The 14007-nt window shown below is 34.2% G+C and overlaps 1 long non-coding RNA gene across 1 annotated transcript; it reads left to right on the top strand.

The window, feature by feature from the left end:
• The first annotated feature begins 7462 nt into the window (after nucleotides 1-7462).
• LOC132743003 (uncharacterized) lies at nucleotides 7463-13484 on the top strand. The gene is made up of 4 exons (XR_009627515.1): nucleotides 7463-7669; nucleotides 9746-9921; nucleotides 10268-10426; nucleotides 10737-13484. It is a non-coding gene; the product is annotated as an uncharacterized LOC132743003 (long non-coding RNA).
• The last annotated feature ends 523 nt before the right edge of the window (nucleotides 13485-14007 follow it).

Genomic DNA, 14007 nt, shown 5'->3' with positions numbered 1-14007 from the left:
GAGCCAGTGGCAAGGAGCCCAGGGGTCCCCAAACAAAAACAGGGCAGGTCAAAGCATGGACAGGTTAATCACTAATATCACACATCAGAAGAAATAATTAGCAAATGATAAGGAACTCAAAGAAAGTTGAATTCTAAAAGGGGATCAGAGGTCATGAAGCCTTCATTTCACAGATATGACGTCACAAGACAAATTTAAAAAGCAGGCAAACAAATAGAGAGATATATTGAAATTTTATTGCATAAATAATAAGGTTAAACACATTTTAGTTCAAATCAATGCCACTAGATCTAGCACCTTTGATCTGTTTATGATACTTTTTTAATAGATACAACCTTATAAATTTAAGCAAAAATGGAAAAGTTACCGCCCCTTAAAAAAACCCACATCATTTGCATTAAATCAAACGTCGAGTACGTGAAACGGTGCAGATTTTCCGTGATACGGTGCACAGGGGGCCAACACAGTGTTTGGATGGTATATACTGCTTGATAGTGACCTTAAAATGAGATTTTAGTCATAACCTTATAGTGACCTTAAAATGAGATTTAAGTCATAACCTTATAATATGTATATAAATATAGACAATGGGCATTACTCGCTAATAGAGAATTTTCGATCACCCTCAAATTCATGCGAGATTTTCCACTTATTAAATAAAAAAAATCCAAAAACTATACTGCGTTGCATAGCTTATATAATCCACAATTGATAATCACTAACTCTATTTTGATTCCCTTAGCCCATTTTAAGAAATTTATTTAAAACCGTTCACTTCAGTCACAAAATTGCTTAGTCGTACGAGATGTCGCAATACCCAATTCCACGGGTAAAATATCAATTTTAAAATTTTGTACAAATAAACGCATGCAAACAATAACACAACACAGTTTCTATTACCTACCTGCGCAAATAGTCGTGAAGCGCTCTATATTCGTCTGTTTCGAACGAAATCTTCAAATAAGTGCAGAAATCTGCTTCGGCGAATACATGTTGGAAATTCTGGTCATGGTGTATGGAAACCTTTCATTGGTTGTCGTTATAAAGAAAGTTCCTACCGAACCAATGAAAGGTCTCGATACAGCGGCTGGTCACGTGACCGGGGTTTCCCCAAGGTGTCTAGGTCGAAGCAGATTTCTGCTCTGTTTAGCGAGTAATGCCCCTTGCCTATATTTATATACATATTATAAGGTTATGACTAAAATCTCATTTTAAGGTCACTATCAAGCAGTATATACCATCCAAACACTGTGATACGGTGCTTCGAGTGCTTTCCGGTCCTGTGAAGTTACATATACTTTACCGAATAGCAATATAATTTCTCAAAGAATCACATGAAATCTTTGTTTTATTGTATTGTAAGTGTTACCAATCGGTTTATTAGGTATGATACAGTATTATTTCATGTTTTGTTCTAAAATCTATGATTATTTAAAAGATTTCATAAATGTTATAGAAATCGAGAATGCTTTCCGATTCTTTTAAGTACATGTACATAACCGAATAGTACTCGAATTTTCCATAAATACGTATAACCTTCATTGTATTGAATTGAAAACGTTACCAATTGATTTATTAGGACAAAACCTCCTTGACATTATTTTTTTTATAATTTTTAAATAGAATAAAATAGATATATCGAGTGCTTCCTGGTCCTGCACATTCTAATATTGCTTTCCGGTCCTGTGAAGAAAATATACATCACCGAAAAGCACATTGTTTAATTAAAAAATGAATAAAACACCTCAAATCTTTATAAAAATGTATTTTTATTATAATTATTTGATTTAATAGTAAGAAAATATCATAAAACTTTAGTTTAAGTGCTGATTGGTTTGCTTTCCGGTTATGTGATCCAAAATTATTTCGTACCGAAAAGCACTGGTTTTCTTACTTCATACATACCGATTGTGATGTAAATATTTAAAATGTATGTACCTTGTCTAATATATTCATATTTATATGTTGTAGGCTATGTGGGGGACAAGAGGATTCAAAATCGCATGAAGAGAAGAACAATAATTGTTTCAGTGATTTTTTTTTTGACAATAAAAAGTGTAATACATAAAAATAAACAAAACTAATTACTAAGAACAAAAAACAACAGATATAAAACAGAACTAAGCAAGCATATTACATACATAATTGAAAAATAAATATGATATTTACAGCAATCAAGGCACCCTTCACACCTCGTTTATTCCACGGGCACACGCTGATTAAATTAAACGGACACACGTTGATTTAATTATCAAATTTATACAGGTGTTAATATATTTACAAGTCAAGTCAAGTCAAATTTCCTTTATAACACACATTTCATGTTAACATTAATGAATGTGGTTATTAATAAATAAAATGTTAGTACAGGCTCTTTAAACACATGTACAATGTGTATATATAATTTGAGTGGGAAAAGAGTATTTTGTTCATATCATTTGCTGAACTGCAGTACGTTCAATTAACAATGTATCAAAACCACAAATTGTTAAATTTCTTAGTAAACATGTTACCACAAAAAGCCATGGAGAGTCAATTAATTTAGACACTCTCTAGGGGTAGAATTTCGTTTTATATTACCTTTCTTTTAATTTATCGACAAACAATGAGAATAAATTCAAAAAAGAAAAAGGAAAAAGAAATAATAATATAAACAACTGACAAGTGATGTACAATTATGTACGACATAATATTTGAACCTTAACAATGACATTTCTAGACTCATACTTATAAGCTAAATACTATCTAGACAAATATTATAACAAACAAACACTTTACTATGGGTAATAAAAAATTAATCTGTGAAATATTCGTGTAATAGTCTTGGAATGTAAGTAATTCTTTGAATGTAAGTAATCACATAAGAGGTGGATACAAATTTAATTACCTTAAAATTATTGTTTTAAAAAATTTACATAATTTCAAATATTCGCTCTTGTTTTCTGTATCAATTAGTTGTTCTAGTTTGAATGTATTTGCACGTCTGTAATAATAGGGTTTCAAAATTTCTTTCTTTCGTCATTAAGCAAAACACATTTAAATAAGTAATGAAATTCGTCGCCTATTTTATTGTTACAAGAAGTACATGTTCTTTGATTGATTGGTATTCGGGCACAATTTCCGGTTTCTATTGGTAATCTATGTTTTTTTTCCTTCCGTTTCCGGTTTGATAAAGGTAGTCTATTTTTCTCTGAACTTTTTTTTGAAATATTTCTCTGGATTTAACGTGCCAAGTTCAAAAATATGGATAAAAATACACAAAGAACTCAAGTCCGGGTAAGAAAATTGTAGATTTGACTGTTTGTGACTTAGAAAACAATTTTTTTAACGTGCTGAATACAGATGACCTTGGTGGTAATGGCGGCCATGATGTTTTCGATGGTAATACCAAGTGGTAAACTATACAAAGTAAAAAGAGGAAAATTCGTTCAAGTAAAGACAGTGACTGGTATATTATGAATTCAGAAATGTCACCCGGCAAGTTTAAATCATTGCCTGTGGGTGAAAAACTTTCAGTTCTGTTTACTAAATTTGGGAGTCAAGGTGAATCTATGCGCAAAATTTAGGCAAAACTTTTACAAATTCAAGGTGACATTCCAGGCATGAAATCTTTGGTTGACAATCACGAGGATAGACTTGCTCTCCTTGAATATAAATCTATAGACATTGAATCTCGAAGTCGGAGAAACAACCTTATCTTTGTCGGTTTTCTGGAATCTAGAGACGAAGACTGTACTAGAAAAATCAATTCTTTCGTGCGAGATGACCTACATATTGAAAGCCAAGTATATATTGAGCGCGCACATAGACTAGGAAGATTTAAACCCGGATTAAATAGACCGATCATAGTGGTCTTTAGAGCATATACAGACACACAATTGATCTCAAGCAACGCATATAAACTAAAAAACACACGTTAAAGCATTAACCGGGATTTTCCCCAGGAAATTGACAATGCAAGAAAATCTTTATGGCCACAATATAAACGTTTAAAATCTGAAAATCCAAACAAGCGTGTCCAACTAGTCTACCCGGCTAAAATTATTATGAATGGACAGGTCATTCAAGATGCATTCCCACGATGGGATAGTATTATGCAACGCAGTCGAGAAATACACACTAGTCAAAACACATCGTCGTCTGCTAATATGAATACACGGTTTTCTCTTGGAGCAGATCAATCCAATGAAAATATTATTATTTCTCCCGATGGTCAGTCTCGCAGTAGTAGCTGTAGCTCTCATTCTTCTGACGTTGGGGCTGAAGGTGCAACAAGTCATGCAACATCGACTTCCAGACGCCAAACACGCTCTGCGTCACGATGAAGCCACCAGATTTCCATCAGTCTCACGTTCCCAAGATAATAACGTCCGTCATAACCCCACCGGAAGTCAGGGTAACACTAGCACCAGCGCACCAGGTCTCACCATCCGACGACCATGGGATACCGCTCATCCTTCACAGCCTTTCAACACTCAAAGAAACAGCATGCACTATGACAATAGGGGGAAATCGAACGTAAACAAGTGTCTGAAAATTGGTAGTTTAAATGTCAGTGGCTTATTGTTTTGAGTATAGTGAGTATTTTAATGTTATTGAAACGGACCCTTTACTGTCAGACGGACATAGTTTATTAAGTATAGTAATAGGTGCTTCCGTCCCACCTGAACCGATTCAACAAACTAAAAGTGAAACACAACATATACATTGGCAAAATGATAAACTTACACAATACCGTAATAACATAGACTTGACACGCTTGCAACGCATTAGTGAACAACTTAACTCCTCCCCACAGTCAAAAAGAACATTAGACCACAGCTGTTTTCTCTCGGCCAATCAGAGAGGCTAAAAAGTGTTTGATATATCCCACACATCACAGTAAAGTGTTTGATATAACTATCATGTTTGTATTCAACTGAAAGGAAAAAACCCGTTATGTGCACGCTTTATGAGGGGAAAATTTCTATGTATATTGTAAATTCTAACACTCACGTAATTTTGTCACTATATACAAAGGAGGAAAAAAACTGGTGTTAAACTGCCAATAAACACCGGTTAGGCACTACTTGTATAAGCGCTGTTATGTTTTCGCCCTCGATTGTATAATTTACAAAGCATTTTTAAGCAAACAATAATAGCATTTTATTTATATTTTCAGTTCGTATAATATTTTCTTTTCATACAATACCGAAATAATATCTCACATACACTAACGCCACATATTAGATCCATATAAGTTGATAAATATTTTGACAAAACGGCGCCAATCCGTAAGCAGCGTAATGACGTCATCCTAAGTAAACAACTCATTTATAAACAAGCCGACGTTATTTCATGCATACAAGAATGATAAATGGGGCGCTGATGTAAACACAATACGACGTAAGTTTTTTATTGTTTAAAACTTGATAAAATAACGTTTTTTCTCTTATTATTTCTTTTGTTTAATAATTTCTATATCTTCGCCACAGTAGGGTGCGAAAATCGAACAGCGTTATACGAAAATCGGCACCGAAGTTATTTCCGCTTGAAAAATAACATTAGTGATTTTCCTTATTTTATCGTGTTAGAATCGAAAAAACATCGGCCTGAGAGGTGTATATCGGCTATTAACACCGGTTTTGTCATTTTGATGCGACAAATTAACCACTCAGGCCTACGGCCTTCGTGGTGAATTCCTACGCATCAAAACTCCAAACCGGTGTTAATAGCCGGAATGGCTGAAATGCAACTCGTTTATGCCCGCGTCACACTGTCCCGAATTTGACACCAGATGTGCATACGAATAAGGAATTTTTAATTTCGCGCGAAGTTGGCCCCGAAATAAGTCGACAGTCAATCAAATGCCGAAGCAAGTACGATTCCTACAGAAGGTCACGCGATCGCATCCGATCAACACACGATTCTTACCGAAGGTTACGCGATTGCATCCGATTCGCACACGAAGTCACCTAAAAGATGCAATTTTTAACCAAATAGTTAACACGCAGGACACACGAAGGCCACGCGATGGGAACACGACGTCGTATTGTGAGTACGAAGAGTAAGAAGCCCTTGTAGTTTCTGTACATAGAACCAGTATTCCAAGGACATGTATTCGCCACATGCTTGCCATCTAGAGCACCACAGCAGTGTGGAAATTGCCATCTCTTTTCAAACTGCTCAGCAATGGCAGTCCACTCTTCCTTTGTAGTAGGACACTGTATCACCTCAGCAGCAAACTCGGCTTTGATGGCATCGCAAACTTCATTTATTATAAGGGAGATGGTGTTTGGAGCTACTCTGAAGTTGTAGGACAGGCTTTTATAACTGTCACCACAGGCCAGGTGTCGTAGAGTGATAGACAGCTTGCGACTAGGAGGAACAGACTTTCTGTACCATGTGTCCTTTTTCTGTATTCTGCCTTCTATTCTTTGCAGGACCTCATCGTATAGACCTCTGGGAAGTCTTGTATAGTTAAAGAAGGAATTCTCATCTTCTATCTTCAACTCCTTTAGTAGAGTGCTGTAGTGGCCATACTTTTCTCTTCTTTTCTCAGATAGCCATTTCCTGACCCACACAGATCTCGGTTTCTTCCTTCGCCTTGGTTTGCCCCTGCTCTAAAACATAAAAACAAAATAACATAAGTACATTGTCGAATGCTGGAAAGGCAAATAGCAGGAAATGACAAAACTAAATAATTCAGTATTGTTTTACCTGTAAGAGGCGGTGTTGGACCTGTAACAGCTGCTTATCATGGTTCCATAGTATTTATTAATAGTAGCAATGCTGCTGCCTTCTTTTTCTTGTTTTGTTTTCGTCAAAATATGCCATTGTGAAAATTATTGTTAATTACTGCAAATAATGGAACTTTTTTGTATTGTCTATAGAGTTGTGCAGTACTGACTGATGAGGAAGATGGTTTGAGGCAAGTCTTTTATACGTCCACCATGATACATTTGATTGAGCCACTAAAATTTGTTTCTTCCGCCCACATCGTGGTCCCATCTCGATGGCATCGTACCAAAGTACGATGGCGACATGACGGTATTGCGGGGGCTTCACGTAGTCGTGTTGCCTTCCTAAGACATTCGGGCATCTTCGTATTTCCTTCGTATTGTCTTCTTGAGGCGAATGTTGCCAGATGGCACCGATGATTACACGATGTTAAGACGAATACTATACGATTTGACAAGATGGCTTCACGAAGGCCTTACGAAGCGCAAAATTGGCATACGAACTGAACACGAAAATGAACCTTCGCTATGTCCTCCGGCAATTTTTTGGCATGCCAAAAAATTTAGGAACGCTCACGAAGTTGCTGCCGGAGCCTGAAAAATTTAGCCGGGGGTTATACGGTTACAAAAGATGCCCTTACGAATGACCCGATGTTATTACGATCAGATCCGAATTTGAACATTTCTTTATTCGTGTGTCCATCTGGTTCCAATTTCGGGACAGTGTGACGCGGACATTATGCTCATAACAGCGCAGTGCGATTTTGTAAAGTAGTCCGGTTGGCATAACTCCGCCTCATTTCGGTTTACTATTTAGTGTCTACGAAGAAACAACTTGCAATTTAGAGTTTTATCCTTCACTCTTTGGGTTCTGTTTTGGGACAATCATGCTCTTTATGTCAGTTTTATACTGCAAATTTGGAGGGTTAAACAGTTATAGAGATATTAAGGTAAGTGAATCCGTTATTATTTATGCTATTTTCGTTGGTTATCTTTTATAATATTTTGAATACTGCTTTTATAAAAAAAAACATGGCAGGAGTCTAGGTCAGATATGATTTTTTTAGGATACAATGTTGATTTGTATTTGTCATGGTCTTCATAGAAAAATTGTTTACTTTTTCAATTGAATCCATTAATTGCAAAATAAATAAATCACTGGTAAAGTCCAGGCTGCAATGTAAATATTAAACAAGTGAACAAACAAAAGCTTATTTTACTACAGTATGAGACAAAAATGTAAGTAGACACAAGAATATTTTGGCAATCTATTTTCAATAAAATTGTTATACAAACTCATTTGTCAACAGTTACAGTACAGTACTGTAGCCTTGTCATATATTACCAATAAAGTTTATAGGTATTAAATTTCAAGGCTACTCTACTGTACTGTAATTGTTGACACATAAAAATAGATAAATACAGAATCCCTAAAGAAAGCCCAACACGGCAAAATTGAAAATGTTGCAGGCTCGGTTTGATTGAGCCTGTTCATGGACGGTACTGGAAAGTGCAAGTTACCGTTCACGCCCCCTAGCACCGGCTTAAGCAGAATTCAACATTTAACATGAACTGGTAAAATTTAGAATTTTGAAACATCCGCAGATGTGTTCATATGGCGGTTATCATGGAGCCTTCAATGTGACACGGTAGTGCCATTCCATGAAAAGCGGCATATGGTCCCCAAGTAAAAAAATGCGTGTGCCCTAAACGAGAAAACAATGGGCGGAACTAAATAAAATGGAATTTTGAAAGGGGATCTGAGGTTATGAAGCCTGCGTATCACAGATAGGACGTCAAAAGACAAATTTAAAAAGCAGGCAACATATCCTAAGGGTGATTCAACATTATTCAAGTAGGAATATTGGAACCACCCAACTAGAAAGTGCCAAAAAGTTGAAACTAAAAATACCACAAGCACAACAATAATGTCGTGCTGAACGATCTTCAAGGATCGAAAATATAACATCATTGATTAAATGTACGGGGAGACTTTTTACAGCCGCCACACGGCACAAATAACACGGATGTGATCTTAAAATAGATAAATACAGAATCCCTAAAGAAAGCCCAACACGGCAAAATTGAAAATGTTGCAGGCTCGGTTTGATTGAGCCTGTTCATGGACGGTACTGGAAAGTGCAAGTTACCGTTCACGCCCCCTAGCACCGGCTTAAGCAGAATTCAACATTTAACATAAACTGGTAAAATTTAGAATTTTGAAACATCCGCAGATGTGTTCATATGGCGGTTATCATGGAACCTTCAATGTGACACGGTAGTGCCATTCCATGAAAAGCGGCATATGGTCCCCAAGTAAAAAAAATGCGTGTGCCCTAAACGAGAAAACAATGGGCGGAACTAAATAAAATGGAATTTTGAAAGGGGATCTGAGGTTATGAAGCCTGCGTATCACAGATAGGACGTCAAAAGACAAATTTAAAAAGCAGGCAACATATCCTAAGGGTGATTCAACATTATTCAAGTAGGAATATTGGAACCACCCAACTAGAAAGTGCCAAAAAGTTGAAACTAAAAATACCACAAGCACAACAATAATGTCGTGCTGAACGATCTTCAAGGATCGAAAATATAACATCATTGATTAAAAGTACGGGGAGACTTTTTACAGCCGCCACACGGCACAAATAACACGGATGTGATCTTAAAATATAACATCAGTTTGTATTACAATTTAAGATTGGTAATTAAAAATATGTTTAATACCTCTGTACAGTATGCTGCTTTTGAAATAATACAATAAATAGGCTGTTTTTGAAATACAATACCCCAAGAAGGTGTCATCATTATATAAATATTGCAACACATTTATTAATATAATCCTATAATTTATCTGGGATGTATAACGTATCGTATGTTCCAGAATTTATGTAGTTCCATAATAAATCATATTATATTCCCAGTACTCATGAATATCATTACCATATATTGTACAAGGATATATCTATCATTTATGATCCAGACTTTTTTGCTGATGAAATATTTTGTGTTTTTTGTGATTTTAGGTCATCCAACATACAGTGAAGATTCTCAACATAGTTCATTGCAGCTGGGATGTACTATAACGGGATATGTCACTCGCGCTTTCGTATGTTCCAGATTGCAGTTTTAAAAGTTTTTGAATTTTAAATAGATAACCATCCACATGTTGGAGCCATATTCTTCAAGACCACAAGGATAGGTAAGTTTTTATACCTGTTTAAAAGAGCAGATAATTTACTATGATTGTATACATACATGTATATAAATAATCCTCATAAACTGACCATTCTCAACCCTTTTTATCAAATAAAAATAATGATAGATTTCCTGAATTGCAGTTGAAAACAAATTTAACTTGTTATCAATTTAGCATTTTTAGAGATGATCATGAGATCTTAAAACTATTGTTTTAAAATTTAAAAACTCTGCAGGCCTACTGTAGTAAAAGGAACTAAATAAGAAACAATGCTGCATTGTGATATATTCAAAATACTCTGTCATTTATGTATTGAAATTAAAGTATATACTGTATACATAATTTTCAGGACACATAGATATTTTATCTATTTGCTGGTGAATGTACTAAACTATTGTTGGAAATGAGGCAAAATGTGTGACATCTATGTTCTATTGAGCATTAAAAAAAGAGGATCAATTTGTATTAACTGTACAGTATTGGTCAAGATAAAAAAAAATTCATTTGGGTAAGTATGTAATGATTTTATCATATCTATATTTATTCAGTTTTTTAAATTTCCTTTATTTGATGAAATGAAAATGAGGTGTCATCATCACAATACATGTATATAATGTAGATTTCGATTATTTTGATCATGTTAAATGCTACATGATATATAGACTGTAATATATTACACAAGAACTTATATGAAGCCAATAGCTGTGCAATATCATACAACAATGTACTTGTAGTTTATATCTGTTCAGTCAAATCATCATATACAATTCATTGTTGCATTAAGACTTATTCCAGATTTTTTTGATTTTTGTTTTCAGGATGGCATGTGAGAAGTCAATGACTTGTCTATGTTTGACAGTATGCCAAAGGTGAATTAGTGAAAAAGCTGAATGCTGCAGTGGCAGATGCAATAGTATTTTTACTTGATTGTAAAACAAGTTTTGCAAGTTTATAAATCACTTTCTACTCAAAAACTGGATGCATAAGAGTAAACATGATTGATGTTACCTTGTTTGGCTCAAACCCACAAACTGGATGAGAACTTTGCAAGACTACGTTGCCAAGTACAAAGACATAAGTTAGCTGTCATTTGTGACTTGCATGTGTTTGACAGAATATGGTTTTAATATCTGTAGATGTTTCTAAATTTAAAATTTCACTGTTCTCATATTTAAATGTTGAATTCTGCTTAAGCAGGTGCTAGGGGGTTGGATGGTAACTTACACTTTCCATTACCGTCCATGAACAGGCTCAATAAAACCGAGCCTGAAACATTGTCAATTTTGTTGTTCTTGGCATTCTTTGGGGATTCTGTTTGTCTCTATTTAATAATTGTTTATAGAAATTATTTCAATTAAAGAATATACTAATATGTTAATATATTCATATTATACAGTTTAAAATAGACTGAATATGATTACACAGTCAATATCTGTAACTGAAAATATAGTCAGGAAAATAGTACAAGCTCTGAAAGACCTTAAAAATTATTGTGAATAGAGATATTTAATATGGTTTACTTCTATGAAATGCCATTATTCTAAATTATACAGTTTTTATGCCACCACAGCATCTGTGATGCGGTGGCATATAGCGATTCACCTGTGTGTGTGTGTGTTTGTGTGTTTTATAGATTATAATATAGTGAACTTAAAAATCTTTTTGTGAAAAACCACTTGTCCAATTTCAACCAAACTTGACAAGTTGTTCAAAGAATTTCATACCATGCAGAAATCTGGTTACCATGGCAACCAAAAGGAATTATAAGGATAAATTTAAAAATCTTCTTGTAAAGACCCACAAGGCCTAGAGTATAGATATTTTGCATAAGGCATTGTCTGGTAGACCTCTACGAAGATTGTTCAAATTATAGCCCTGGGGTCAAAATTGGCCGGCCCCAGGGGTCATTGATTTTCACTATATGTACATATAGTAAAAACTTAAAATACCTTCTTGTCTGAAAGTTCAAGGCTTAGAGCTTTGATATTTGGTATATGATATCATCTATATGTACTCTGCCAAAGTTTTCAAATTTTGCCTCTAGTGTCAAAATTAGCCCCGCCCTGGGGGTCATAAGTTTTGTGTCGCCTTGAAAAAGGTGACATATAGGGGTTACTTTTGTCGTCAGTGTCGGTGTCCCCTTAAGCTTGTCAGGAGCATAAGTCAGTCATTATAAGTCGGATTGACTTCAAACTTGATATGCATGCTTCTTATAATGACCCAAAGTGCAGTGCACAAGAACTGATACTCTGGGCCATTTCTTCTAAAGTATAAAATCTATGGACTTGAAACTTCATAGGATGATTGATCTCATTTGAGAAAGGCTAATCTAATTGACAAATGTCATAAAGTAAAAAATTTAAAATCTTCTTGTCTGAAGGTACTAATCTGATAATAACAATTAGATAGGTAAGTGATCTATGCATTATGGCAGTCTGTATAGAAACAAAAATATTGTGTTCCTACATTAATATAGAGTGTTGTATCAATGCGGTGGCTTGGCATTTTTTACAAATGCAATCTTGTTTTGGCATCATTTTTTTTACCACGGCAACCAAAAATACACTTTTTTGTAATCATTGCAATAAGGAATATATATGTTTTGCATTGTATTAATAATGTATATGCCACCATGTTACAGATATGAGTTTTATAGAGGACTTACTTAAGTAATGATATTCACCTTAATCATAGAAAACTTACTGATAATCTGAGAATTTAAGACTTAAGTTTATATTCTGTTATTTAAAACATTATTAAGGGAAGAATGAAAAATCTATTTTTTTTCTTTTTCTGAAAGGTCTTAAATCTGGTTGTCTTTAAATACATTAATTTCGTGATGAATTAATCATGTCAAATGCAATAATGTTGTATTTGAAGTATTTTTTATATTTTTGTTGCCATGGCAACCAAATATTTTATAGTTTTTATATCATTTATTACATATTTCATACATAGATGAATGATAACTTTATATTTTATTTATTTTATTATTCAAAACTATAGAATAATTTCTAGTTTATATATACCAATAAAAGTTTAACATGTATTTTTTGTTTTTATGATGATATCATAGAAATTAGAATATTTCGTAAAATATCAAGTATTTTTTAAAAAAAATCACTGTTTCCATCTATTCAACAAAATTTATGTTGTTCTACCCCAAACTGGTCATAACTGATTTCTGTCCAGAGTAAATTGAAGAGTGCATCCTGTTTTTTGTACACGTCTTTATACACTTGACATATCGAATACTAGAGTGCAACCCGTTTGTGCACATGCATATATACCAAAAATACATCCTATATAAGAGTGCAACCCGTTTTAGCACACACCTACATACCCTTATGGATTCCGTTTAAGAGTGTAACCCGTTTTTGTACACACCTGTATACTCAAAAAAGAGTCTATATTAGAGTGCAACCCGTTTTTGTACACATCTATATACACTTGATATATACAATTTAAGAGTGCAACCCGTTTTTGCACACGTATAAATACCGTATATAGATTAGATTTAAGAATTCAACCTGTTTTTGTACATACATAAACACGTTAATAAGAATAAATTAAAGAGTGTTACCCGTTTTTGCACATACAAATATACCTTAAATGGCTTCATTTTAAGAGTGTAACCCGTTTTTGTACACATCTATATACACTTGATATATGCACTAAAAGAGTGCAACCCGTTTTTGCACACGTATAAATACCTTATATAGATTAAATATTAGAATGCAACCCGTTTTTATACACACCTTTATAGCCAAAATAGATTGTATATTAAATTGTAAACCGTTTTTGCACACACCTTTATACCGAAAGGAGATTCAAATCAAGAGTGCAACCCGTTTTTGTACACATCTATATACACTTGATACATATAGTTTTAAAAGTGCAACCCGTTTTTGCACACGTATAAAAATCATTTATAGATTAGATTTAAGAATTCAACCTGTTTTTGTACATACAAAAACACGTTAATTAGAATAAATTATAGAGTGTTACCCGTTTTTGCACATACATATATACCTTAAATGGCTTCATTTTAAGAGTGCAACTCGTTTTTGTACACATCTATATAGCCAG

The sequence above is a fragment of the Ruditapes philippinarum genome, unplaced genomic scaffold (genome assembly GCF_026571515.1).
Source record: "Ruditapes philippinarum isolate M1 unplaced genomic scaffold, ASM2657151v2 ctg933_1_1_1_1, whole genome shotgun sequence".
Taxonomy (NCBI): domain Eukaryota; kingdom Metazoa; phylum Mollusca; class Bivalvia; order Venerida; family Veneridae; genus Ruditapes; species Ruditapes philippinarum.
The sequence above is the reverse complement of the archived record's forward strand: the minus strand, read 5'-3'. Positions and strand labels throughout refer to the sequence as shown.